This window comes from Mobula birostris, chromosome 5, assembly GCF_030028105.1.
Source record: "Mobula birostris isolate sMobBir1 chromosome 5, sMobBir1.hap1, whole genome shotgun sequence".
Lineage (NCBI taxonomy): Eukaryota > Metazoa > Chordata > Chondrichthyes > Myliobatiformes > Myliobatidae > Mobula > Mobula birostris.
The window spans coordinates 9,579,816-9,607,797 of NC_092374.1; the positions used below are offsets into that span (position 1 = coordinate 9,579,816).

At 44.4% G+C, this 27,982-nt stretch overlaps 1 protein-coding gene across 8 annotated transcripts in view; it reads left to right on the forward strand.

Annotated features, from left to right (window-relative positions):
• LOC140197530 (PRELI domain-containing protein 1, mitochondrial-like) overlaps positions 1–27,982 on the forward strand; it is a 67,959-nt gene that overhangs the window by 586 nt on the left and 39,391 nt on the right. For 4 of the 8 annotated variants that reach the window (XM_072257580.1, XM_072257579.1, XM_072257583.1 and 1 more), the window contains exon 1: positions 192–378. The exons of 2 other annotated variants lie outside the window; for them this stretch is intronic. The gene's annotated coding sequence lies outside the window, so the exon portion shown is untranslated. Of the gene's footprint in view, positions 1–191; positions 379–27,982 lie in introns of those variants that run through there. 2 more of the 8 variants (XM_072257586.1, XM_072257585.1) reach the window with 2 other exon arrangements.

Consider the following 27,982-nt stretch of genomic DNA (forward strand, 5'->3'; position numbering starts at 1 on the left):
GTTGACGGCAGCGTCGCTGCTGGTGGGAGGTCAATATCGCAGGCGCAGCGCCGCTGCTGGTAGGAGGTCTATATCGCAGGCGCAGCGCCGCTGCTGGTGAGAGGTCTATATCGCAGGCGCAGCGCCGCTGCTGATGGGAGGTCAATGTCACCGCACAGCGCCGCTCCTGGTGGGAGGTCTATATCGCAGGCGCAGCGCCGCTGCTGGTGGGGTCGATATCGACGCAGCCGATCGAGCTCCGTTGCAATGGCCGCCGAGGATCTCACATGGAGTCAGCGGCCCGCGAGTTAAGTGTCTCGGCTTGGAGAGTTGGTGTGGTGGGAGCTGCGGCTGGAAGTCGTCCCGGAGAAACAGAGCCGAACGCGGGCATGATTTCAAGTACGTTGGCCTGCTCAGAGGCCGGTGGGGCGCTGGTGACTTCCCCGAACCAGGACACTGTTTAAAATCCGCGGAGATGGGGAGTCACCCTGGCCCCTGCGCTGCCCGGCCTCAGACTCGTGTTTAGCGTATAAAACTTTGAATTAACTATGGTTTTGGGTTCATATCCTGATGCTGGGGAGTTTAGGGTCAGGTTATTCAATCTGGAGTGTAAAGCGTTTTTTTGGTAATTGTATTGCTGCGTTATTGTTTTAAGAAAATCACACTAATGTGACAAAAATAAGGTGGATGGTCTTAATTTTCTTCCCAGGATAGAGGAGTGTGAAATTAGAGGGCAGAAGCTCAAAGTAACAACTATAACATTCTGGACCTTGTCCCCATTCCAATCTCACTCCTTCAGAACGCTCTGCTCTCCACTCCCTCCGCACTAATCCTAACCTTACTATTAAACCCGCCGATAAGGGGGGTGCTGTTGTAGTCTGGCGTACTGACCTCTACCTTGCCGAGGCACAGCGACAACTCGCGGACCCTCGATCGTGACCCCACTAAGGAGCACCAGGCCATTGTCTCCCACACCATCACCGACTTTATCCGCTCAGGGGATCTCCCATCCACTGCTACCAACCTTATAGTTCCCACACCCTGCACTTCCTGTTTCTACCTCCTACCCAAGATCCACAAACCTGCCTGTCCTGGCCGACCTGTTGTCTCAGCTTGCTCCTGCCCCACCGAACTCATTTCTGCATACCTCGACACTGTTTTATCCCCCCTTGTTCAATCCCTTCCGACCTATGTTCGTGACACTTCTCACGCTCTTAAACTTTTCGATGATTTTAAGTTCCCTGGCCCCCACCGCTTTATTTTCACCATGGATGTCCAGTCCTTATATACTTCCATCCCCCATCAGGAAGGTCTTAAAGCTCGACGCTTCTTTTTGGATTCCAGACCTAATCAGTTCCCCTCTGCCACCACTCTGCTCCTTACTCTTAATAATTTCTCCTTTGGCTCCTCCCACTTCCTCCAAACTAAAGGTGTAGCTATGGGCACCCGTATAGGTCCTAGCTATGCCTGCCTTTTTGTTGGGTTTGTGGAACAATCTATGTTCCGTGCCTATTCTGATATCTGTCCCCCACTTTTCCTTCACTACATCGATGACTGCATTGGCGCTGCTTCCTGCACGCATGCAGAACTCGTTGACTTTATTAACTTTGCCTCCAACTTTCACCCTGCCCTCAAGTTTACCTGGTCCATTTCCGACACCTCCCTCCCCTTTCTAGATCTTTCTGTCTCTGTCTCTGGAGACAGCTTATCCACTGATGTCTACTATAAGCCTACTGACTCTCACAGCTATCTGGACTATTCCTCTTCTCACCCTGTCTCTTGCAAAAACGCCATCCCCTTCTCGCAATTCCTCCGTCCCCGCCACATCTGCTCTCAGGATGAGGCTTTTCATTCTAGGACGAGGGAGATATCTTCCTTTTTTTAAAGAAAGGAGCTTCCCTTCCTCTACTATCAACTCTGCTCTTAAACGCATCTCCCCGATTTCACGTACATCTGCTCTCACTCCATCCTCCCGCCACCCCACTAGGAATAGGGTTCCCCTGGTCCTCACCTACCACCCCACCAGCCTCCAGGTCCAACATATTATTCTCCGTAACTTCCGCCACCTCCAACGGGATCCCACCACTAAGCACATCTTTCCCTCCCCCCCCCCCCCCGCATTCTGCAGGGATCGCTCCCTATGCGACTCCCTTGTCCATTCGTCCCCCCCCCCATCCCTCCTCACTGATCTCCCTCCTGGCACTTATCCGTGTAAGCGGAACAGGTGCTACACATGCCCTTACACTTCCTCCCTTACCACCATTCAGGGCCCCAAACAGTCCTTCCAGGTGAGGCAACACTTCACCTGTGAGTCGACTGGGGTGATATACTGCGTCCAGTGCTCCCGATGTGGCCTTTTATATATTGGCGAGACTCGACGCTGACTGGGAGACCGCTTTGCTGAACATCTACACTCTGTCCGCCAGAGAAAGCAGGATCTCCCAGTGGCCACACATTTTAATTCCACATCCCATTCCCATTCTGACATGTCCATCCACGGCCTCCTCTACTGTAAAGATGGCCACACTCAGGTTGGAGGAACAACACCTTATATTCCGTCTGGGTAGCCTCCAACCTAATGGCATGAACATCGACTTCTCTAACTTCCGCTAAGGCCCCACCTCCCCCTCGTACCCCATCTGTTACTCATTTTTATGCACACATTCTTTCTCTCACTCTCCTTTTTCTCCCTCTGTCCCTCTGAATGTACCTCTTGCCCATCCTCTGGGTCCCCCCCCCCCTTGTCTTTCTTCCCGGACCTCCTGTCCCATGATCCTCTCATATCCCTTTTGCCTATCACCTGTCCAGCTCTTGGCTCTATCCCTCCCCCTCCTGTCTTCTCCTATCATTTTGGATCTCCCCCTCCCCCTCCAACTTTCAAATCCCTTACTCACTCTTCCTTCAGTTCGTCCTGACGAAGGGTCTCGGCCTGAAACGTCGACTGCACCTCTTCCTACAGATGCTGCCTGACCTACTGCGTTCACCAGCAACTTTGATGTGTGTTGCTTGAATTTCCAGCATCTGCAGAATTCCTGTTGTTTACATTCTGGAGGAGCTCAGCAGGTCAGGCAGCATCTATGGAAAGGAATAAATAGTCGACTGTCAATATGGTGAAGAAGGGTCTCACCTGCCTGACCTGCTAAGTTCCTCCAGCGTCAGCAGAATTTCTTCTGTTTATGATGGGCAGAAGGTGAGAAAGGGGGAGACTTTTAAGGCATAATGGCTCTCTGGAGGAACTCAGAGGGGCGAGTAGTATCGGGGGAAATAAATTATTAGCGTTATACGAACCCTACAAGGTATGACCCGAAATGTCGAACGAGATGGTCCAGAAGAGGTTCACAAGAATGATCCCAGTCATGTGACGGTTAATGTATGGGGAGCATTTGATAGTGCCCGTACTCAGTAGTTCAGAAGTGTGGTGGGAAGGTCTCATTGAAACCTACAGAGTTCTGAAAGCTTTAGTTAGAGTGGACGTGTGAGGGTCTAGGATCCGAGTGCACGGCAACACACACAAAATACTGGAGGAACTCAGCAGGCCAGGCAGCATCTATGGGGTGGCGGGGGGGGGGGGGGGGAGTACAGTCGGCATTTCGGGCCAAAACCCTTTGGTAGGACTGGAGACATAGTCATAGTTATACTTCATTGATCCTGAGGGAAATTGGTCTTTTTGTTACAGTTGCACCAACCAAGAATAGAGTATAAATATAGCAATATAAAACCATAAATAATTAAATAGTAATATGTAAATTATGCCAGGAAATAAGTCCAGGACCAGCCTATTGATTCAGGGTGTCTGACCCTCCAAGGGAGGAGTTGTAAAGTTTGATGGCCACAGGCAGGAATGACTTCCTATGACGCTCAGTGTTGCATCTCGGTGGAATGAGTCTCTGGCTGAATGTACTCCTGTGCCCAACCAGTACATTATGTAGTGGATGGGAGACATTGACCTAGATGGCATGCAACTTGGACAGTATCCTCTTTTCAGACACCACCATCAGAGAGTCCAGTTCCATCCCCACAACATCACTGGCCTTACGAATGAGTTTGTTGATTCTGTTGCTGTCTGCTACCCTCAGCCTGCTGCCCCAGCACACAACAGCAAACATGATAGCACTGGCCACCACAGACTCGTAGAACATCCTCAGCATCGTCCGACAGATGTTAAAGGACCTCAGTCTCCTCAGGAAATAGAGACGGCTCTGACCCTTCTTGTAGACAGCCTCAGTGTTCTTTGACCAGTCTAGTTTATTGTCAATTCATATCCCCAGGTATTTGTAATCCTCCACCATGTCCACACTGACCCCCGGATGGAAACGGGTCACCGGTACCTTAGCTCTCCTCAGGTCTACCACCAGCTCCTTAGTCTTTTTCACATTAAGCTGCAGATAATTCTGCTCATACTATGTGACAGTGGCCCTGTACTCAGCCTCATCTCCCTTGCTGATGCATCCAACTATGGCAGAGTCATCCGAAAACTTCTGAAAATGACAAGGCTCTGTGCAGTAGTTGAAGTCCAAGGTGTAAATGGTGAAGAGGAAGGGAGGCAAAAGGATGAGTAGATTTAAAAGGTGGGGGGAGGGGAGGGATGAAGTAAAGAGCTGGAGTTGATTCGTGAAAGAGGTACAGGGCTGGAGAAGGGGGAGTCTGATAGGAAATGATAGAAGACCTTGGAAGAAAGAAAAGGGGGGGGGGGTCAAGCACCAGGAGAGGCAATGGGCAGGCAGGGATATATATTGAGAGGGGGAAAAGGGAACCGATATTGTTTGATTGCAGCAGTTGCCAGTCAGCGTTGAACTCAACATGGGACTGCCTTAGGAGCCCCAGCTCTGGATTTTTCCCTTGGGGTTTACTCCCGACGCCTTCCCCATGAGTGGGTATAACTGCAAGGCAGCAGAGGTTTGAGATCAGACTTTCCCTTCTGGGTGAGCTGCCAACCATGGCTGATGAGCCCCATCTGCCTGAAGTGACTGGTTTTAGTGCCTTTGTCCCTTCTGTTGGTAGAAATAGTTCCACCAGGCTTAGTAACCAAGTCACATGTGAAGGCCAGGAACTGGACGGGTGTAATTAAGGCAACAGTTAATAGGTTCTTGATTAAAGAAGGTTAAAGGTACAATGAAGAAGCCGGAGAATGGGGATGAAAAAAATCATCCATGATTGAATAGCAGAGCAGCCTCGATTCACTGAATGCCTTAATTCTGTTCCTCTATGTTTGGTCTTGTGGCTTGGTCTGTTCCTCATACAGCTGAAATAAGTCTTCCCCATTTAATTGCTCATTCCACTTTTCTGTAGCATTTACCATAGAAGCTTCTCAATCTCCTCCTTAACTCTATTCTGCTTTATATAGAGCCTACCATTATTAACAACTGAGTATAGTTCTTCCTGCATAGTTCATTTTATATATCTCTCCCACTCATTAATGATCTTGTGTTTCTTAGTCCGAGGCAGACAGGTTATGTCTTTTAGAGTGATTTGGTGCAGGAACTCAGCAGGACAAATAGTATCAAGTCATAAGAGCACTGCAGCGTAGAAACAAACCCCTGCAGCTCATCTGGTGCCCACAGAACTGTTTTTCTGCCGAGTCCTATTGACCCGCACCTGGCCCGTATCCCTCTGTGCTCCTGTCATCCATGTAACTTTCTGAACTTCACTTAAAATTATGTCCCTCATATTAGCCATTTCTATCCTGAGAAAGTCTCTGGCTGTCCACTCAATATATGCCTTTTATCACCTTGTAACCCGCTCACCGTAGGTTCATAATGACTTGTCTGTTACTGTGAATGCAAACTAATGCAAAACAACTCAATGCATGGGAATAATGATGAAAAGGCCATTACCAGTAAATAAACACATCTAGGATGGAAACAACAGGAATTCTGCAGATGCTGGAAATTCAAGCAACACACATCAAAGTTGCTGGTGAACGCAGCAGGCCAGGCAGCATCTGTAGGAAGAGGTGCAGTCGACGTTTCAGGCCGAGACCCTTCATCAGGACTAACGAAGGGTCTCGGCCTGAAACGTCGACTGCACCTCTTCCTACAGATGCTGCATGGCCTGCTGCGTTCACCAGCAACTTTGACATCTAGGATGGATATGATTTGGAAAAACATAAAAGTTTGAATGTTTCTTCTAAAGGAAAATAAGACAATTACCTATGTGAATGCTAACGGACACCCATGCAAATTTACTGTTCACCAGGAAGCAGTAAGTTAGCTCATACCAGAATGAACTTGGATTGAAATTATATTGACAAATTGTCTTAAGCTATAGCAAGCAAAATAAAGGGCTTGTCATATATGTGTCAGTCTATAGTGTGCACAATTGCTGGAGCTCATTGTCACGTAATCAGTCCAGTTTACTTCAGTCTGTTTACTCAGTACCGAAACTAGTCAAAGCAAAAGAAACCAATTTTTCTGTAAATATCCACACAACATCCAAGGAAAGGTGTTGAACTGTCTTCTCCTGCCCTTTCTCCAATGTCGTGTGGTAGCTGGCTAACTGAAAGCACGTTCTCTGTGAGAGGGGAGCAGACCAGGCAGCATCTCTAGGAAGAGGTACAGTCAACGTTTCGGGCCGAGACCCTTCGTCAGGACTAACTGAAAGAAGAGCTAGTAAGAGATTTGAAAGTGGGAGGGGGAGATCTGAAATGATAGGAGGGGGAAGGAGTGGAGCTAAGAGCTGGAAAGTTGATTGGCAAAAGGGATATGAGAGGATCATGGGACGGACGGGAAGCCTAAGGAGAAAGAAGGGGGGAGGAGGGAAGCCCAGAGGACGGGCAAGGAGCATAGTGGTGCTCCTGATGCGGCCTTCTATATATTGGCGAGACCAGACACAGGCTGGGAGACCATTTAGCTGAACACTTACGCTCTGTCCACCAGAGAAAGCAGGATCTCCCAGTGGCCACACATTTTAATTCCACATCCCATTCCCACTCTGATATGTCTATCCACAGCCTCCTCTACTGTAAAGATGAAGCCACACTCGGGTTGGAGGAACAACACCTTATATTCCGTCTGGGTAGCCTCCAACCTGATGGCATGAACATTGACTTCTCAAACTTCCGCTAATGCCCACCTCCCCCTCGTATCCCATCTGTTACTTATTTATCTTTTATTATTATTTTTTTCTCTCTCCTTTTTCTCCCTCTGTCCCTCTCACTATGTCCCTTGTCCATCCTCTGGGCTTCCCCCCCTCCCCCTTTTCCTTCTCCCTGGGCCTCCTGTCCCATGATCCTCTCATATCCCTTTTGCCAATCACCTGTCCAGCTCTTGACTCCATCCCTCCTCCTCCTGTCTTCTATCATTTTGGATCTCCCCCTCCCCCTCCCCCTCCCACTTTCAAATCTCTTACTAGCTCTTCTTTCAGTTAGTCCTGACAAAGGGTCTCGGCCCAAAACGTCGACTGTACCTCTTCCTAGAGATGCTGCCTGGCCTGCTGCGTTCACCAGCAACTTTTATGTGTGTTGCTTGAAGTTCCAGCATCTGCAGATATCCTCGTGTTAACTGTGAGACCATGGTCTGCATGAGGATTTTCTGACGTCTGTGCCTCTCCTTCCAAATTTGGTTCTGTGAGCGTGTCACCTTGCTCCTCCACCATGTTGTTATCCATTTCTTTTCTCCTTCCTCAAATCTTTGATCCCGTGCTCTTTCTAGATTAGCTATCTGTTGTCTTGTTCTCCCAGAGCATCGCATTAGCCAAAATGTTCACAAGTCAAGTCCTATTGACTAATAAAAGTCTAACTTTATTTTTATTTTAAAAAAACGCAAGTGAAGTACTTGATTTGAAACTATATAGAAACATACAGCACAATACAGGTCCTTCGGCCCACAAAGCTGTGTCGAACATGTCCCTGCCCTAACCTTAGAACTACCCGGGCTTTACCCATAGCCCTCTACTTTTCTAAGCTCCATGTAGCCATCCAGACAACAGAATTTAACGGGGCAGAAGGCTCAGGAAGGGATTGGAGAGTATGGCCAAGTGCAATAGGAATCGATGTGAAAGGTGAGGGGAGTAATGGATTAAAAGTATTATATATGAATGCACGGAGTATAAGAAATAAAGTGGATGAACTTGAAGCTCAGTTGGAAACTGGCAAATATGATGTGGGAATAACAGAGACATGGCTGCAAGAGGACCAGGGCTGGGAAATGAATATTCAGGGATTCATCCTATCGAAAGGACAGACAGGGTGGCAGAGGGGGTGGGGTGGCTCTGTTAGTGAGGAATGAAATTCAGTTACTTGCGAGGGGGGACATAGAATCAGGAGATGTAGAGTCAGTATGGATAGAACTGAGAAATTGTAAGGGCAAAAAGACCCTAATGGGAGTTATCTACAGGCCTCCAAACAGTAGCCTGGATATAGGGTGTAAGTTGAATCAAGAGTTAAAATTGGCATGTCGCAAAGGTAATGCTACGGTTGTTATGGGGGATTTTAACATGCAGGTAGACTGGGAAAATCAGGTTGGTACTGGACCCCAAGAAAGGGAGTTTGTGGAGTGCCTCTGAGATGGATTCTTAGAGCAGCTTGTACTGGAACCTACCAGGGAGAAGGCAATTCTGGATTTAGTGTTGTGTAATGAACCCGATTTGATCAGGGAACTCGAGGTAAAGGAGCCATTAGGAGGTAGTGACCATAATATGATGTTTTAATCTACAATTTGAGAGAGAGAAGGGAAAATTGGAAGTGTCAGTATTACAGTTGAACAAAGGGGACTATGGAGCCATTAGGGAGGAGCTGGTCAGAGTTGACTGGAAAGTTACTGGCAGGGGTGACAGTGGAACAGCAATGGCAGGTATTTCTGGGAATAATACAGAAGGTGCAGGATCAGTTCATTCCAAAGAGGAAGAAAGATTCTAAGGGGAGTAAGGGGCGACCATGGCTGTCAAGGGAAGTCAAGGACAATATAAAAATAAAAGAGAGGAAGTATAACATAGCAAAGATGAGCAGGAAGCCAGAGGATTGGGAAAGAGCAACAGAAGATAACTAAAAAGGCAATACAGGGAGAAAAGATGAGGTACGAAGGTCAACTAGCCAAGAATATAAAGCAGGATAGTAAAGGCTTCTTTAGGTATGTGAAGAGGAAAAAATTAGTTAAGACCAAAGTTGGGCTCTTGAAGACAGAAATGGGTGAATTCATTATGGGAAACAAAGAAATGGCAGACGAGTTGAACGGGTACTTTGGATCTGTCTTCACTAGGGAAGACACAAACAATCTCCCAGATGTAATAGTGGCCGGAGGACCTAGGGTAACGGAGGAACTGAAGGAGATTCACATTAGACAGAAAATGGTGTTGGATAGACTGATGGGACTGAAGGCTGATAAATCCCTGGGACCTGATGGTCTGCACCCCAGGGTATTTAAGGAGGTAGCTCTAGAAATTGTGGACGCATTGGTAATCATTTTCCAATGTTCTATAGATCCAGGATCAGTTCCTGTGGATTGGAGGGTAGCTAATGTTATCCCACTTTTTAAGAAAGGAGGGAGAGAGAAAATAGGGAATTATAGATCAGTTAGCCTGACATCAGTGGTGGGGAAGATACTGGAGTCAATTATAAAAGATGAAATAGCGGCACATTTGGATAGCAGTAACAGGATGGGTCCGAGTCAGCATGGATTTACGAAGGAGAAATCATGCTTGACTAATCTTCTGGAATTTTTTGAGGATGTAACTATGAAAATGGACAAGGGAGAGCCAGTGGATGTAGTGTACCTGGACTTTCAGAAAGCCTTTGATAAAGTCCCACATAGGAGATTAGTGGGCAAAATTAGAGCACATGGTATTGGGGGTAGGGTACTGACATGGATAGAAAATTGGTTGGCAGACAGGAAACAAAGAGTAGGGATTAATGGGTCCCTTTCAGAATGGCAGGCAGTGACCAGTGGGGTACTGCAAGGCTCGGTGCTGGGACCGCAGCTATTTACAATATACGTTAATGATTTAGATGAAGGGATTAAAAGTAACATTAGCAAATTTGCAGATGACAGAAAGCTGGATGGCAGTGTGAAATGTGAGGAGGATGTTATGAGAATGCAGGGTGACTTGGACAGGTTGGGCGAGTGGGCAGATGCATGGCAGATGCAGTTTAATGTGGATAAATGTGAGGTTATCCACTTTGGTGGCAAGAACAGGAAGGTAGATTACTATCTGAATGCCATCAAGTTAGGGAAAGGGGAAGTACAACGAGATCTAGGTGTCCTTGTTCATCAGTCACTGAAAGTTAGCATGCAGGTACAGCAGGCAGTGAAGAAAGCTAATGGCATGCTGGCCTTCATAACAAGGGGAGTTGAGTATAGGAGCGAAGAGGTCCTTCTGCAGCTGTACAGGGTCCTGGTTAGACCACACCTGGAGTACTGTGTACAGTTTTGGTCTCCAAATTAGAGGAAGGACATTCTTGCTATTGAGGGAGTGCAGCATAAGTTCACGAGGTTGATTCCCGGGATGGCGGGACTGTCATATGTTGAAAGGTTGGAGCGACTGGGTTTGTATACACTGGAATTTAGAAGGGTGAGAGGGGATCTGATTGAAACGTATAAGATTATTAGGGGATTGGACATGCTAGAGGCAGGAAATATGTTCCTGATGATGGGGAGTCCAGAACCAGAGGCCACAGTTTAAGAATAAGCGGTAGGCCATTTAGAACGGAGTTGAGGAAAAACCTGTTCACCTAGAGAGTCGTGGATCTGTGGAATGCTCTGCCTCAGAGGGCAGTGGAGGCCAATTCTCTGGATTCTTTCAAGAAAGAGTTAGATAGAGCTCTTAATGATAGTGGAGTAAAGGGATATGGGGAGAAGGCAGGAGCAGGGTACTGATAGTGGATGATCAGCCATGATCACACTGAGTGGTGGTGCTGGCTCAAAGGGTTGAATGGCCTACTCCTGCACCTATTGTCTATTGCCTATATCCAGGAGTCTCTTAAAAGACCCTATCATTTCTGCCTCCACCACCAGCAGCCCATTCCGTGCACTCACCACTCTCTGCATTTTTTTTTTAAACTTACCCCTGACATCTCCTCTGTACCTACTTCCAAGCACCTTAAAATTATGCCCTCTCATGCTGGGGAAAAGGCTCTGACTATCCACACGATCAATGCCTCTCATCATCTTATACACCTCTATCAGGTCACCTCTCATCCTCCGTCACTCCAAGGAGAAAAGGACAAGTTCACTCAACCTATTCTCATAAGGCATGCTCCCCAATCCAGGCAACATCCTTGTAAATCTCTTCAGCACCCTTTCTGTGGTTTCCACATCCTTCCTATAGTGAGGCCACCAGAAATTAGCACAGTACTCCAAGTGGGATCTGACCAAGGTCCTATATAGCTGCAACATTACCTCTCGGCTCTTAAATTCAATCCCACAATTGATGAAGGCCAATGCACCGTACAGCCTCTTAACCACAGAGTCAACCTGCATAGCAGCTTTGAGTGTCCTGTAGTCTCGGATCCCAAGATCCCTCTGATCCTCCACATTGCCAAGAGTCTTACCATTATTGCTATATTCTGCCATTGTATTTGACCTACCAAAATGAACCACCTCACACTTATCTGGGTTGAACTCCATCTGCCACTTCTCAGCCCAGTTTTACATCCTATCAATGTCCCATTGTAACCTCTGACAGCCCTCCACACTATCCACAACACCCCCAACCTTTGTATCATGAGCAAATTTACTAACCCATCCCTCCACTTCCTCATCCAGGTCATTTACAAAAATCACAAAGAGTAGGGGTCCCAGAACAGATCCCTGAGGCACACCACTGATCACCACTCTTTGCCTTCTGTGGGCAAGCCAGTTCTGGATTCACAAAGCAATGTCCCCTTGGATCCTTTGCCTCCTTACTTTCTCAATAAGCCTTGCATGGGGTACCTTATCAAATGCCTTGCTAAGATCCATATACACTACATCTACTGCTCTACCTTCATCAACGTGTTTAGTCACATCCTCAAAAAATTCAATCAGGCTCACAAGGCACGACCTGCCTTTGACAAAGCCATGCTGACTATTCCTAATCATATTATGCCTCTCCAAATGTTCATAAATCCTGCCTCTCAGGATCTTCCCATCAGCTTACCAACCACTGAAGTAAGAAGTAAGTATATCATCAATTATGTAATGTAATTAAAGGAACATTTTTAATATAGATTTGCATTTTGAGGAGATTTACATAAAAATATAATACTCAAAAGGATAACTGAATTACTAAAATAAAGTGTGCTCTTAAACCAGGGTATTACAATCTTGCCCCACCAAAATAGGCATGTCCTCATGACTTTGTAAACCTTTGGAATTTGTCAAACTCATTAACACAACAGTTGTACCCAGTAAAAATAACAGTTATGTTCATGCTTTCCAACAGTGATTAGGCATACGGCTTACAGCATTCAAATGAATTAAGTAACTACAGGACCTCTGATCCACTTGTAAATGGAAGTAACATAATTGACTCAACAGTCTCATTTCCAGATGCGTCATATGCAGGTTTCCCAACTGGGAGTCTTATCTGTTTCATCTTCCTTTAGTAGTTTCATTAGTTTGAGTCTTTTCTCTTCACAGTTCATGTTTACTCTGAGATGTCTCATCCTGTCCATCAGTTGGTCCTTTCTGCAACTCGGTTTCTGCTACCCTCTGACCAGACTCTGCTTCATCGTCAATAATCTTGGAGTGCATTTCCCTTTCGCTATCTAATGTCACCTTTGGTTGTCCATTGGTTCTATTCCCACTATACCCAGGTCTAGACTGAAGGGTTGTGGCATCTCTTCTTCAACTCCACTTGGGTGGTTGGCATACCACATTCCAAGTTCCTCATTTTCTGAGTCTGTACGGTATTCGATGGATTCATCTGGTTTGTCTTCAGCTTGTTTCTCTTGTTTTCTTCTTTGCGGAGTTCTTTTACTAGTTTTAGTTCTACATCAGACTCTGGGTCAATAGGTACTCCCTGCCCTAGAGGTAAAAGATGGAGACTTTTTACAGGACCATTTTCCGTCTTCTGGCTTCAGCCGAAATACTGGCAGATTAGGCTTCTGACTCTCTACTATGTAGGCAGGGGTGGCCAACCTTTTACATTCCATGCATCAATTTTTTCATACATAAGTGCAGATGCAATTTTTTCACGCATGAGTTCTATATTAAGATATTTTTACAAGAATTGTGGGGGTACAAGAGTTATATGGCGCATCTGAACTCGTGCGTGAAAAATTTGATGCATGGAATGTAAAAGGTTGACCACCCCTGATGTAGGGTGTAGAAGCCCAGCAGTCGGACAACTTAATGCTTCCCTTGTAGTTCTTCAGCTCCTTGCAGTTCTTTCTACCTGAGATGAATATTCTGTGGCAAGTCCTCGCTTGAGGTTCCAAAACAAAGATCCACAGGTAATTTGGCTTTGCATCCAAATATTAAATATTATGGCAAGTAGCCAGTGTTCATTCTGTGTACAGTTGTAACAGTGTACTATATCTCCAATATGCTGACTTCACTTGCTCTTTTTCTTGGCATCAGGAGTTCCTAGCATGTCTAACAATGTCCTGTTGAATCTCTCAGGCTGACGATTGCCTTGACTTCTAGACTCCCAAGCATACTCAGTAACTCATGTATGAGACTACTCCCAAAGTCCCTTCCCAGATCACTGTGCCGCCTCCTCAGGGTAAATTGTTCCTCCCACGACACTTTTGCAACTGTGGATACCTTCTGATCCCTTGTGGGAGAGGCTTGACAGTATCTGGTTCAGTGATCAGTGATGACTAAGACGTCTGCAGTGTGACTTGAATCGAGCTCGTGGAAAGAAAATCAGTACTCACTAGGTCAAGTGGTTCAACACTTTGCATGTGAGACAAGGGAGCAACTGTTTTAGGTAGTGTCTTTCTCGGAATACAATGAATGCAGGGCTGCAGTAATTCAGATTTCAGGCTTCATTTGTGGCCAATTCGTAAGTCTTGTCAAATCCTAGATGGCCTGAGTCTTCATGAAGTGACCTCAGTACAATATCCCTGGACTTCACAAGCAAAATCAACTGAGAATGTCAAGCTCTGTTTGGTTAAGTAACCCTGCATAAGAATTTGTTCCTCAGCTCCAGTTTTTCTCATCAGTAAGGGTATCATTTAATGTTTGCCAGAAGGCAATAATTCAGCTCACACCAGCATAAACTTAGATTGAAATTGTATTAACAAAATGCTTTAAGCTATAACAGACAATGAAGAAATGGGGCCACATCACATATGTTGGTGTATAGCATGTACACAATTGTTGGAGCTCCTGCCATGTTGAGATGGAGAAGCTAAAGTTATCAGTATTACAGCGGAGTAAAGAAGGGAAAGGCAGAAAAGAGGAAGCTATAGGCCAGTTAGTCTAGTGTCACTGACTTGTGAACGGCCTCAGGAGAGACGTAGCCAATGGGGGTAAATACAAACAGAAAATTTGGAGTGGAATCCCTAAACTGGTTGGACGTCACTGAACGTCCTTCCAGCAGCTCCTGCAGTTTTCCCTTGGACTACACCGGTGAGGCCGAAAGCGTGGGGGGGGGGGGGTTCTTGACGACAGAGCATCTCAGGATCTTCATACCTTCCGCACAGGCTTGTGTCCTGGCGAGGTCGCTCCAGTGCAGCTACTCCATTACCCTTCCCATCATCATCATCATCATCATCATCATCAGTCAGGAAGATGTTGTTATGCATGTGGCTTCGGGGTTTTTGAGGCACATGATTAAAATAGTCTGTAGTAAACTAAGAAAAATGTTACCTGACAAATCTGTTGGAATGCTTTGGAAAAAAAATAACAGGCAGGATAGACAAAGGAGAATTGGTTGATGGTTGATACTATGATTTTCAGAAGGCCTTTTACAAGACGCCTCACATGAGGCTCACAAGCTAAGGGCTCATGCTATAATACTAGCATGGATAAAGCAATAGCTGATTCGGAGGCAAAGGTTGGAAATAAAGGGAGCCTTTTCTGCTTGGCTGCCAGTGTCTAGTGGTTTTTGACAGGGGCCTGTGTTGGGACAGATTCTTTTTACGTCATACATCAGTGATGGAGTTGATGGTTTTAAGGTCAAGTTTGCAGACAATATGAAGATGGGGGGGGGCAATTGGTTTTGAGGAAGCAGAGAGGCTACGGAAGGACAGACTGATTAGGAGAACGGGCAAGGAAGTGGCAGATGGGTCGGGCAGTATAGGATCAGAGGACACAACTTCATAATACAGGGATGTCCATTTAGAAAGAAGATGAGAAATTTCTTGAGCCAGCAAGTGGTTAATCAGTGGAATTCATTGCCACAGGTAGCTCGGGAACCCGAGTCATTGGATATATTTACGGCAGAGGTTGATAGATGCTTGAATAGTTAGTGTATGAACAGATACAGGGAGAAAACGGGATTGGGGCTGAGATGGAAAATGGATCAGCCATAATGAAATATTGGACCAGACTCAATGAGCCAAATGGACTGGTTCTGTGCTGAAGAACCAGTCTAAGCAATAAATAAATATCCATGCAGGGTCCAAGGAAAGATGTTGAACTATCTCCAGTTGCCCTATCTCCAACATTGTGTGCCGGCTGGCCACCTGAAAGTTCCTCCCTGAGGATTTTCTGACATCTTTATCTGTCCTTCTAAATTGGTTCTGTGAGCGTTTCACTGTGTTCTTCTACTATCTTTGTTGTCCATTTTTCTCCTCCTTTCTCGAGACTACTTCAATCTGACATTGTTTTCCTGGAGCATCTTGTTGGCCAAAATATTAACAAAACAAATCCTATTGACTAATTAACAAGCCTAACTTGTTAATCAACTGAATTTTTATTTTAAAGAGCAAAAATGAAATATTTGATTAAAACTGTATATTAAGTGTATTATGTAATTAAGGAACACTTATATGGATATGCATTTTGAGATCTGCAGAAAATAAAATGCTCAACAGCACAATTGTATTAATAAAATAAAGCATGGTCTTGAACCAGGGTATTAGTCTTGTACACCTCTATCTATCATCTCCGATCATCATCCTACTCTGCAGAGACAACTGACCCAACTCATTCAAGTATTCTCTTAAGACGTGCTTTCTAATCCAGCCAGTGTCCTGGTTAATCTCCTCTGCACTCTCTCTCTAGAGCTTCCACATCCTTCCCATGATGAGGCAACCAGAACTGAGCACAACATTCCAAGTGTTGGTATAACCAGAGTTTTGTAGAGCTGCAACATTACCTCACAGCTCTTGAACGCAATCCCTCGACTAATAAAGGTTAAGTGATTGGTGGAAAGTATACAACTCTGCCTCTGTCAACCCCCTTCCCTGTACTTTCCTCCCAACATCTTAAAGTTACACCCTAATGTATTAGCCATTTATGCTTTTGGGGGGAGGCTCAAGCTGTTTGCTGGATGTATGCCTCTTAGCATCTTGTATACCTCTATCAAGTCATGTCCCATCCAGAGAAAACCCCTAGCTCACTCAACCTATAAGATGTGCTCTCTAATTCAGATGGCACCCTGGTAAATCTCTGCACTCTCTTCCGTAACCTTCCTATAATGAGGTGACCAGAACTGAACACAATAGTCAGTGAGATCTAACCACGCTTTTATAGAGCTGCAACATTACCTCACGGCTCTTGAATTGAATCCCCTGACTAATGAAGGTTAACATATCCATATGCCTTAATAGTCAATACAATCATAAGACTGTGAGATATAGAAGCAGAATTTGGGCCATTTGACCCAACAAGTCTGCTCCACCATTCCATCATGGTTGTTCCATTTTTCCTCTTGGTCGCAATCTCCTACCTTCTCCCTGTATCCCTTCTTGCCCAGACTAGTCAAGAATCTATCAACCTCTGTCTTAAATATTCCCAATGGCTTTGCCTCTGCAGCCGCCTGTAGCAACAAATTCCAGATTCATCACTCTGGCTAAAGAAATTCCCCCTCATCTCCATTCTAGATGGACATCCTCTCCACATCCACTCTGTTGAGGCCTTTCAACATTCAGTAGTTGAAATTCTCGAAATTATTGCTAACATTACATTTGCCTTCCTCATCACTGACTCAACCTGCAAATTAACCTTCAGGAAATCCTGCATGAGAACTCCATTTGCACCTCTTTTTTTATTTTCTCTCCGTTTAGAAAATAGTCTACACTATTATTTCTTCGATCAAAGTGTATGATCATTAACTTCCTGACACTGTATTTCATCTGCCACTTTTTTGCCCATTCTCCTAACCTGTCTGAAGTCATTATGTAGCTTCTCTGCTTCCTCAACACTACCTGTCCTTACACCTATCTTCGTATCGTCCACAAACATGGCCACAAAGCCGTCAATTCTGTCGTCCAGATCACTGACATATAACATAAAACGAATCGGTCCCAACACAGACCCCTGTGGAACACGACTGGTCTTCAGCAGCCAAACAGAAAAGGCTCCCTTTATTCCCACACCTTGCCTCCTGCCAATCAGCCACTACTTTATCCATGCTAGAATCTTTCTGGCATGGCCTGTAATACCATGAGCTCATAGCTCATTAAGCAGCTTCGTGTGGTACCTTGTCAAAGGCCTTCTGAAAATCCAGTCTCCATAATTTAAAAAAAACTGCAGTTATGCTTAGCTATAGTGGTGCTAGTTGTGAACCCTGTTGAATTGTCTCTATTTCTGCAAAAATATGATTTGAAATGTGGTCAGATCTTCACGTGTCCTAAAACTAGATAATGAGAACTCAATTTATTAAATAACACAAAAAACATTGTACCTGTTTATGAACTAGTATAAGTTTTTTGTGTTATTTAATTGGTTCTCTTTATTTTACTTCAGGACACTTGAAGATCTGATCACATTTTAGGTCATATTTATGCGGAGAACATTCTACAGGGTTCACTAAGTTTCTGGCGCCACTGTAATTTGAATGTTTCTGATGGGCACAGCAAGTCTGGTGCAGTGATGTGTTGTAGGAATAATGAAGGGAGTAATGTATGCCAATGGATACAATTGTAATGTGGCTGCATGAGCAGAGACCTGGATTTGTGAGTTCAAATTATGGCTCAATGATTTGTGTCAGAAGATGCGAGAGGTATGGAATTCACTGCCTCGGGTGCCAATAGAAGCATTTTTTAGGAACAACTTTGAAACCGTTCAGACCACATCTGGAGTATTGCATGCAGTTCTGGTCGTCCCACTGTGGGAGGGATGTTGAGGCTTTGGAGGGAGTGCAGAAGAGGTTTACCAGGATGCCTCCTGGTTTAGAGGGTGTGTGTGCTATCACAAAAGGCTGGATAAACTTGGGTTGGTTTCTCTGGAGTGCCAGAGGCTGAGGGCAGATCTGATGAAGGTTTATAGATTGAGAGGTCCCGAAAGAGCAGGCTGGAAGTATGTTTCCCAGGGTGGAAGTGTCTAATACCAGAGGGCATGCATCGAAGGTGGGGTGGGGATTGGGGGTAGGTTCAAAGGAGATGTGAGGGATAAGTCTTTTACTCAGAGTGGTGGATGCTTGGAGTGTGTTGCCTGGTGTGGGGAGGCAAGTACATTGGAGGCTTTGGATAGGCACATGGATGTGAGGAAGATGGAGAGATCTGTACATGTTGTGGGTAGAAGGAATTAGCGCTTGGGTGTTTTTGATTTGCTTTTTAGCTGGTTCGGCATAACAGTGTGGTCTGTTTCTGTGTTGTATTGTTCCATGGATTCTATGAAATAAGTGCTTGAAGTGACAAATCTATGCAGCGCTATCAGGAAAGGTGCCAAAAAATAAGGCTAACTGGAACATTCTCGCATAAACTGTGCAGGTGTGTAGATGTGTTGAATGGCATATTGTTCTAATTGAACTGCAGAATCAGATGTTGAACTCTGATCCGCCACCAGGTGGAGCAATTTCACAGGTTCTCACTCGCGGGTGCACTCTGTGGTCCACACACTCATGCTTCAGCACAAGTAATACCACATTGCATTCTCCACTTGATTCTCGTCCAGATTCTTCCCATGACCTCCTGTTTTTTTTCCCCTACGTCTAATTCTTGGCTGTGTAACCTATGATTCAAGTAAATTACCATCTTTGGTAGCTGGTTCCACACGCTTGCTACTCTTGCAGTGAAGCAATTTCTTCTGAAATCCTCGGTATTTTCCAAATCATTATAAAGGGTCAGCCCAAAATGTCAGCTGTTTGTTCCTCTCCATGAATGCTACCTGTCCCGAGTTCTCCAGCATTTTGTGTACTATGCAGGAAATACTCAGTACTTCGGGTAGTGTCTATGGAGAAAGAAACCAAGATGTTTCAGATTATCTCTTTCACCTTGAGCTGTTGAGTATTACCAACAGTTTCTGTGTTCTTTTTAGATAGGCTTTTGTCTTGCTCTTTCCCAGGAAGGTACTTTGTCAGCGCTTTCCAATGTCTTTTGCATTTTCAGAAGTAATTGATTAGTTCAGTTCTTGGCTTTCTCTCCAAGCTGAATCTTTTCTGAGCATCTGTGTTCTGCGAACCCGTCGTGTTTCTCCCATGTTCCTCTGTGTGGTAAGAAGAAATGTTCACAGAGCCCATATGATTAGACCAAGGTTTCAATGTGTGTGTCTACCTCAAAAATCATCTTAAAAAGAAAGATTGACTTAATTGTTACATGGTGGCAAGGTAGTTCAGCAGGCTGGTGTAATGCTTTACGGTGGCAGTGATTGAGCTACAATTCCCACCACTGTTTGTAAGGAGAAACTTGTGGGCATGCTATGTTGGTGCCAGAAGCATGGAGGCGTTTGCGGGCTGCCCCCAGCACATTCTTAGACTGTGTCGGCCATTGAGGTAAACAACACATTTCACTGGAAAGTTCAATGTTTTGATGTATATGTGATAAATAAGGCTAATTACAGGTTTAAGGTGAGGGTGGGAGGGAGATTAAGAATGCATGGGGCAACTTTTACGCCAACAGGCTGGTCAACATGTGAATCAGAATCAGGTTTATTTACTGACTTGTGGCATGAAATTGGTTGCTTTGGCACAGCAGGAAATAAGTATAGCAACTAGCATGATTGCATCAATGTGCTGGGCCCAGGACAAATCCTCCAATATATTGACACTCTGGAACTTAAAGCTGGTCGCCCTTTCCACCGCTGACCTGGAAAGACTGCCAGAGGAAGTGGTTAATACAGGTATGGATTTTGGATCAGTTCAAGAACCAGGTGGCAGTGGGAAGGAAGCTTCTGTTGAACCTTGAGATCTTGTACCTCATGCTTGCTGGCAGCATGAAATGGTAGGGTCCTGATCTTCTAAATACCTTGCCAATGCCATTAGCTGTGCCACAGTGTTGGCATATTTAAACAGAGAAGGAAAGGGAAAGAACAATTGGTACAAATTTCAACAGGATAAAATTATTCCCTGCTCTAAAGGTTGCAGCTGACTTTAGTTTGACAGCTTCCTATTTTCTCTAGTGATACTTTCAAAGTTAGTTCGGTGATATTTGCTGCCCTCCCATCCAGGAGCTGTAAAATTTCAGTTGGCCAGAGTACTCTCTGTGACCACCAACTTCACAACTCTAGGACTTGGCTGATACTGGGTTTATCATCCCCTAGTTTCAACCATGGTGGGCTATGGTCCAGGTGTGGGTCGATGGAAGTAGGCAGAATAATGGTTCAGCACAGGCTAGATGGGCTGAAGGGCCTTTTTCTGTGCTGTGGTACTCAATGACTGTAGAACAAAGATTGAAGCTTTGGGATCCAGCAGAAGGTCTGTTCTTTCTCAGTGCAGACATTCCTGGGTTTCACAAGCTTTCCAAGAACTTGTCGGTAACCCAAAATTCCTGTAAGTTAGAAATGAGATCACAAAGTTTGCACTGATTGGCCAGTTAGCTACAGGATGGTAAAGGTCTGAGTTACTTTTTGTCTTGAGTCTTGGAGATCATTAATTAGTACAAATCTATTTGACAGATTCAAAATATGCCACACAATGGCAGATGCCAGACTGGAGAATTTCAATTTGTACTTATTTTCACCATTTTCTCATTCTTGCTAGACCTTTGGTTCCCTAGTATTTCTGGTGGGCTCTCTGAAGACACACAAAATAGTTGTTTAATTCCTCTGCAATAGCTCTTCATAAAAAATTCTCCCATCGCTATTTATTTTTCCTTTGTTCAGTGATACAGCACCGGTCCTTCTGGCCCGATGAGCCCGTGCCGCCCATTACACCCACGCGACCAATTAACCTCCTGTAACCATGATTTTTGAGAATGTGAAAGGAAACTGGAGCACCTGGAGGAAACCATGTGGTCACTGGGAGAACGTGCAAACTCCGTACAGGCAGAGGTGGGAATTGAGCCCAGGTCGCTGGTGCAGTAATAGGGTTATGCTGAGCACCACACTACTGTGTCGTCCCTCCCTAATCTTTTCCTTTTTGCATACCATAAGGGAAACACCTGCAGTCCATATTTCATTGCTAATCTGCCCTCAGATTCCACTTTGATCAGTTTTAGTTAAATCCTCGCTGATTTGATTTGAAGCAAACAGCACATTTCACTGTATGTTTCAATGTGCATGTGACAAATAAAGCTAATCTTTAATCTTTTTCAGTCGTCCTTTGCTGAATTCTAAAGCACCCCTAATCCTTCGCTTACTGCCATTTCTGTTGAATTTGTATGCTTGTAGCATGGATTTAACAAGATCTTTAATTCCCCTCTTAATCACAGGCGGGCTACTTGTCCTATTAGCTTTCTTGTATCTCAGAGGAAGTTTTTTTTCCACCCTGGAAAAACTATGCATTATTTCTTTAAATATGTGCCATTCCTCTAACTCTCATAGCAGGGAGGGTTGGTGAGGGTGGTCTGTAATGGATTTCTTAGTGACAATAAACAATCTTAAATCTTGTCAAAAGCTTTACGCCCATGAGTTTAAAAGTTCAAAGCACATTTGTCACCATATACTGCTCTGAGATCATTTACTTGTGGACATACAAAGAAACACTCTAGAATCAATGAAAAACCACACACAAGACAATGTGCAAAAGGCAACAAACTGTACCAATACAAAAAAAAGTAATAATAATATGTAAGCAATAAATGTCAAGAACATGATGTGAAGAGTCCTTGACAGTGAGTCTTGAGATTGTGGGAACTGTTCATTGTTGGGGTGAGTGAAGTTATCCCGTCTGGTTTAAAGGAGCACAAAATGATTGTTACACCAGATCCGATGCAGCATTTCAAAGAAAACAATAACCATAAAGAACACAACTTTTTAAAAAACACTTTAAATAACATGATTGAAGTCTCCTGCATTAATGAGGACAAGTCAATAAAATTACAGCCCCCAAGATCCAAGAGGGGGAGATGTATGGGATCCAAAACTGACTCGGAGGCAAGAAGCAGGTATTGATGGCTGCTTCTGTGATTGGAGGGCTCCCTGCCAGGGTTTCAGTACCTGGGGAGGCTCCCTGCCAGGGGGAATGCCAGGGTTTCAGTACCTGGGGAGGCTCCTGCCAGGGGGAATGCCAGGGTTTCAGTACCTGGGGAGGCTCCTGCCAGGGGGAATGCCAGGGTTTCAGTACCTGGGGAGGCTCCTGCCAGGGGGAATGCCAGGGTTTCAGTACCTGGGGAGGCTCCCTGCCAGGGGGAATGCCAGGGTTTCAGTACCTGGGGAGGCTCCTGCCAGGGGGAATGCCAGGGTTTCAGTACCTGGGGAGGCTCCTGCCAGTGGGAATGCCAGGGTTTCAGTACCTGGGTCCATGATTTTTTGAAAATATACAGGTTGAGTACCCCTCATATGAAATGCTTGGATGTGTTTTGGACACTGGAATATTTAAAGAGTTAGCTTGGGATTGCCATCATTTCAGACTGAATGGATTTGCTACCGCTGAGCAGTGTTTGTCTTTCACTTGTTCATCATATATATGTTCTTAACAGTAACAATTATTACATACCATTTAATGTAATGAAAATATGTGTGCATGGTAACAAAAGCAGCAGAACAGCATCAGGAGAATTCCTGAATCAGCTGTTGGACAACAACAAACAATGGCAGGCTTTCAGTCTCCACCAACAATGCCATGTTTTGATTAAAAGGTTACAGCTCTCTGTATTTGTCTTTTACTTTTTTTAGGTTTTGCATAAGGTATAAAGACAATTAGTGTTGTAGACTTGTTCTGGTGTTAGATCTACATCAGCGACGATCTTGGCGAACACATCAATGAATTTCTCTGCTGTATTGTTATTAGTAGACGTTTTAAGAATTTAATGTCATGCCTTTTCTTAAATTTCTGCAACCAGCCTGCTGAATATTCACAATTACCTTCAATTTTCAGTTCATTGTGATAGACCTTTGCTTGATTTGTGATCAGCATATTGTTAAGCAGCACATCTTCATTCCTGATGCTGATGAATCCTCACTTTTAATATATGATCGAGGTCTTCATTTTTCATTTTATGTAGAGTTTTTTTTCTATTTTTAAATTAACTTCTGGTCATTACATATGTGAAGTCACTTCTTCCAGAACTGTCTGTCGTGCGCAGAGATCTGTGCATCGCCTGGGAACCTTCTCAGCGCCTTGTGGAATTTTCCATTTGTGATGTAAAGTCAAGGCTCAAAAAAGTTTTGGATTTTGGAGTTTCAGATAAGGGGCACTCAACCTGTATATATTAATGACTTGGTAAAATGCAGGACACATAATTTGCAGAAGATATAAGAATTGTTTATATAGTTAATAATTGAGGTGATCTGGCTGGTCAGGCAAAAAAGTGGCAAGTTGAGAGAAGTGCGGGACAATGCTTTTGTGCTGATCTGGCAAGGCAAGAGAATGTTAGATCTTTAAAAATACAGAGCAGAGGGAACTTGTACTCAGCTTAAAAGTACCAAGAGAAAACAAGCAAATAAGTTGGTCATAAAGACATACTGATAAATTGGTTTATAGTTGTCACGTGTACCAAGATAGCGAAAAACTTGTCTTGCTCAGTGATCGTACACATCAGATCATTACACCGTGTGTCAAGGTAGAACAAGGGAAAACAATAACAGAAAGTGCTTTTCAAGTGGAAAAACAAGGTGCAAGGTCATAATGAGGCAAGTTGTGAGGTCAGGAGTCCATCTTATTGTAGTACAGTTCATTAGTGTTCCAACAGCAGGATGAAAGATGTCCTTGAGCCTGGTGGTACGTGCCTTCTACACGAGGGGAGGAGGAGAAGAGAGGATGTCCGGGGTGGGTCAGGTCTTTGTTTACGCTGGCTGCTATCCCAAGGCATCAGGAAGTGTAGACAGAGTACATGGAGGGAAGGCTCATTCCTGTGATACGCTGAGCTGTGTCCACAACTCTCTGTCAGTTTCTTGTGGTCATGGGCAGAGCAGTTGCCGTACCAAGCCATCGTGCATCCGGATAGAATACCCTGGAGCATCAACAAAAGTTGGAGAAGGGCTACGGAAACTTGCCAAACTTCTTTAACTTATTGAGAAATTTGAAACACTGGTGCACGCTACTGAATGCTTGCCTTGTAGTGGCTGAGGCACAGAATACAAGAGCAGGAAGGTTATGATGGAACTGTAAACAACATTAGTTCGACCACAGCTTGAATACGGTGTACAATTCTGGTCGCCACAGGAAAAGATCTGATTGCACTAGAGTGGGTGTAGTGGCAGTTTACAATCTTGTTGGGTCTGGGAATTTACAACCATGAATAGAGATTGGAGAAGCTAGAGTTATTTTCTTTGAAACAGCAGAGGCTAAAATAAACTGTAATTGGTTTTATTTAAGACTCAGTAAAAAGTTATTAATATTTATTAATCGGAATCTGGTTTAACAGCACCGGTATATGCTGTGAAATTTGTTGACTTTGCAGCAACAGTATATTGCAAAACACATTAATGAGGGGAAAAAACTGAATTACTGTGTGTGTAATAAATAATTAGCGCAAAAATAGAAATTTAAAAACTAGAGTGGTAAGGTTCAATATCCATTCAGAAATCAGATGGCAGAGGGGAAGAAGTTGTTCCTGAATCATTGAGAGTGTGCCTTCTGGCTCCTGTACCTCCTTCCTGATGAGGGCAATGAGAGCAGGGCATGTCCTGGGTGGTGGGGGTCCTTTATGATGGATGCCACCTTTTTGAGGCATCATTCTTTGAAGATGTCTTGGATGCAATGGAGGCCAGTGCTCAGGCAGAGGGGAACGTGTACATGGGAATATTGTCATTTATTTGTTAATTTAATTGTGGTAATATTACTTTGTGTTACATATGTGAGTTGTGTATATGTACCCAATAGTGCACCTTGGTCTGGAGAAGCATTGTCATGTGTATGGTTGAATGACAATAAACTGAACTTGAACTAGAACATGTAATGAAAAGCATTGTTTGACCAACACACCTAGGGATATGCTGGGGGCAGACAGCATGTCCAGCACCAACATTTAATCCTGGGCAGCCCAACATCCACAGATATCCTCCAACATTGTGGTCCCTAAACCCTACTCTGACCCCTAACTCCTTTCTCTGTTCCCAGAACACCCCCTGCTAATTAAAACAACAACTAAATCTGTGCCGCGACCTCGCGAGAAACCACAGCTCTGTGCTATCTTGACTGGCAGGAGATAGTGAATAAGAAGGACCTATTTCCTGTACCAGGCAAACACAAAGACTGGGAGCTCAGTTCTGTGGTAATTGACAAAGGTATTGGTAGAGAGAGAGAGGGGTAAAGATTTTTTTTAAACCCAGGGCATGAAAGTGGTTTGGAGCTCAACTCGCTGTCTGATAAAATGGTAGAGGCGTTAACATCAGTTTTAACATAAAGGCACATTGTATTGTTTCAACGCTTGTTTGAAGAGCTGTGATCTTCAGGGCTACAGAACAAATGCTGAAAGCTGGGTTTGGCTGAATTTTATTTTCAAACTGTATGTGAATAATGAGTTACAGTAATGTAGCAGTTAGCATTATGCGTTACAGCACCAGCGAATGGCAGATCAGGGTTCAAATCCCATTGCTGCCTGTCGGAGATTTGCATGTTCTCCCTGTGACAGACCACATGTGTTTCCTCAGAGTATTCTAGTTTGCTCCCACGTTCCAAAAAGACAGGTTAAGCGTAATAAGTTGTTGGCATGCTATGCTGGCACCAGAAGCATGGAAACATTTGCCGTCTACATTCATGACACAAATGATGCATTTCATTATTTGTTTCGTTTTGCATGTAATAAGTAAAGCTAATCTTTTTCTAGCTCCTTTATAAGCCTCTTTATGAAGTCCACTTTCTTTAGGTTTTCAGGTCATGTCTTTGATGGGCCAAATTTGGCTCCTGTGTCTCCTTGTGTTTGATTGTTGTGTGGTTGTACATCAAAAGCAACATCTGGGTAACTGCTTGAAAACACACTCTATTCAAGTGTGCAAAATATTCCCTTTGCAAGGTTTCTTTCGAAGATGCTTCAAATAGATAAAATAATTGTCAAGCGTTGCTATTGGTGGATGATCTTCAGATTTTATCAGCTCCCTTCAAAACTAGCTGTAACCACAGGATGTAAAGTGGTGAAACACTGGCAATAATGTCATCCTGTGTGTGTGCTGGTTTGGTTAGAGACTTGCCCAAAAACCAACAGAAATGACAATGTTGATGCAGTTCCCACAGAAAATGACGTCAATCTATAAGTTGTTGCCCTGAGTCACTTCCTCTGTTTCAAACCTGCATTAGTTACTATTTCTAAGAAGGTCTGTAGCCCAAACTAGCCTAACCAATTAGATTTTTGAAAAGTGCTTTGATAAGCAAACACTGGAAGTAGCTTAATATTGTGTAATTTTGAAAACTTTCAGGAGGGGTGAGGGAACATAGAATTGGCATTTGTACATCGGGCCCCACGATAGCGTAGCAGTTAGCGTTATGCTATTACAGCACGGTGCACCAACATCATCTATAAGGAGACTGGACGTCCTCGCCGTGGAGTGCATGGGTTTCCTCTGGGTGCTGCGGTTTCCTCCCATAGTCCAAAGCTGTACCGGTTAGTAAGTTAATTCGTTAGTAAGTTGTCCCACAATTAGACTAGGGTTAAATCGGGGGTTGCTGGGCGGTGCAGCTCGACAGGTCGGAAGAGCCTGTTCGCACTGCATCTCAATAAATACATAGCAAGCATTATAGAACAGTACAGGCCCTTCGGTTCACAATGTTGTACCTGCTGTAGATCAATCTAGCCCTTTCCTCCCACATAGCCCTCCAATTTTTCTATCATCTATGTTCATAAGAGTCTCTTAAATGCCCTAATGTATCTGCCTCTACCACTACCCTGGCAGGGGGTTCCACACTCTTGCCTCGCTGTGAATTTTTGAAAAAACAATTCTGTACTTCCCTCCAATCACAAAGTTATGTCTCTGGGTATTAGTCATTTCTGCCTGGGGGGTGGGGGGGGGGGAGTCTCTGCCTATCCACTTGATCTATACCTCTTACCATCTTGTACAGCTCTATAACAATCACCTCTCATCCTCCTTTGCTCCAAAAAAATGCCCCTGGATATTAACTATTCCCACCCTGGGAAAATCCACTTGATCTATATCTCTCATCTTGTACAGCTCAGTAACATCATCTCATCCTCCTTTGCTCCAAAGAGAAACCCTGGCTTGCTCAATCTAACTTCATAAGACATGTTTTCATCTCCTGTGCACCTTCTGTAAAGCTTCTACATCCCTCCTATAATGAGGCAACCAGAACTGATCAAAACATTCCAAGTGTAGGCTAACCAGGGTTTTATAGAGCTGTCTTGTGAAGACCATCGCAACAGTTGTCCTCTGGTCAATGTTGAGAAAGAGACAGAGGATCTTTGATTATGCTGGGTATTTTTTCCTGAGGCAGCAAGAAATATAGATAGTCTATGGAGGGGAAGCTGAGCTGTGTTGATCTTAGTCAAGTCGTGATGTAACTGGATAAGATGCTTTCATAGAACCATAGAACACTACAGCACAGAAAACAGGCCATTTGACCCTTCTAGTGTGTGCCAAAACATTATTCCGCTAGTCCCATTGACCTGTATCCACTCCATAACCCTCCAGATCTCTCCCATCCATGTACCTATCCAATTTATTCTTTAAACTGAAGATTGAGCCCAAATTTACGACGTCAGGTG